Source organism: Amphiura filiformis, chromosome 6 (assembly GCF_039555335.1).
Source record: "Amphiura filiformis chromosome 6, Afil_fr2py, whole genome shotgun sequence".
Taxonomy (NCBI): domain Eukaryota; kingdom Metazoa; phylum Echinodermata; class Ophiuroidea; order Amphilepidida; family Amphiuridae; genus Amphiura; species Amphiura filiformis.
The window spans coordinates 16876224-16878134 of NC_092633.1; positions in this window are offsets into that span (position 1 = coordinate 16876224).

Consider the following 1911-nt stretch of genomic DNA (forward strand, 5'->3'; position numbering starts at 1 on the left):
TAGATGGCTATAGAACTTTTAATAGCTCTGGTCTTTGTTTGCTTATATTGCTAAATCCTGTTCAAGTGGTGGGTTACCAGGCATTGTATTTTGTACAGGTATGCATAACCAACACCGGGAACCAACAATTAACAATGAGAGAACTTTCTTAAACCTCGTTGACTTGGGGATGATTTGAAATGACCGCCAATTATGACTGTTTGATATTTATTGCCAACAATGTGGAAATAGAGACACATGTAAAAACGTAAAAGCTATAATTTTGTTGAAGGAGCAAAGTTTAACAAACCATAACCCCGCTTCTGGATATCGTTTGAAGTCAAATGATATACCATTTTAAGTTTATGATGTTTATTTTTAAACACGAAATAAAACAAAATTGACCGGGGAGGAATTTACGGCTCATTCGCCGTGGACGGTCACATATAGGATATTTTATATAATATCTAAATTATCCGATATTTTGGATAATTAAGATAATATCTAAATATCTGATTATATCTTAATATCCATCACATACCAGGTAAAAAATTTCAAAAAAATTCTAAGATCCTAATATCCAAATATCTGATATATCGGATTATTTAGATAATATCTAAATCACATACTTTGGATAATATCTAAAATATCTTATATATCTGATATTTTAGATAATATGAGATATTATGATCCACAAAAATAGCCAAATAGCTAAAAACAAGGTTGTAACTATCTAAATTAGCAGATATTTCTCCTTTATACTACAACACACAAATTATCTAAATTATCTAAAATAAAAATAAAAAGTTACAATTCCGCACCAGTATTATTGTGGTCCGCCATTTGTTCATATTTCTTCACGGTTCAACAATACAAATGTATGCCTGTAATGTATGGTAGGGCCGCTATCACATTGGGCCGATATAGACTCCGCCTATTCGACGTATAATATGTGATGTAACATATCTACGTTATTTAATCTAGTCTCATTTTATTTCCAGTAATCATGGTAATGTTTAAGTTCTAACGAATGTTTGATGACGTAAAATCGATAATATGTTACGTATAATATCTGGTAGAAATATGTGACATGTCATGTCAAAAGGAGACACTTTTGGGCAGGTTATGAATTTTGAGGTTTTTACATATCTTAAATATAGAGATATTTTGAGTTCTAAGCAAAGATATTGAGTTCGGAAGTTATGGTATTATAAAATTGGAAATTGAGATATCGGCCTTTAAAAATATTATTGACAATGTTGAGAGTGGAATTAACTTGAAAAATGTCTCAAAAAATACAAGATGCCAGTTACATTCCGGTCTGAAACTATCAGACAATATTTTGAACATTAATAACATCACAAATTAGCAACAAACCCAAATTGTAAAAAAATCACCCACCAGCAGATTTTTGGCTATATCTCCATTTACGATCCTGCCCAAAAGTGTCTCCTTTTGACATGACACGTCACATATATTATCGACTTTACGTCATCAAACATTCGTTAGAACTTTAACATTACTGTCCATAGATTAGGACTATTGGGATTAAATAACGTAGATATGTTACATCAAATATTTTACGTCGAATAAAAAGTCTGTAGGGTCAGGGAATGTTAGTAGGAATCACCAGACTGGAACATAGTATGAATATGTTACTTGAACTTAGTTAACTTTTAATAGGTTCATCTTTGATATTTCAGTAGCGTCATTCAACCGAGCAATTGACCTCTAAGTTTAAGATATACTGCTCTGTTTTGCCAAAAATTAAATTGGTGCACCAAAAGGTCCACAACAAACTTTCTGGTGGGAAACGGTCTAAAGTTTATCTTTATCTCTAATTGCAGCTTTGGATTCTGTAATAGTTTAACCTTAACTTTCGTTATTTCCGTATTTACCGTTTATCTTATCGCTTGATGTGAATGATCATTA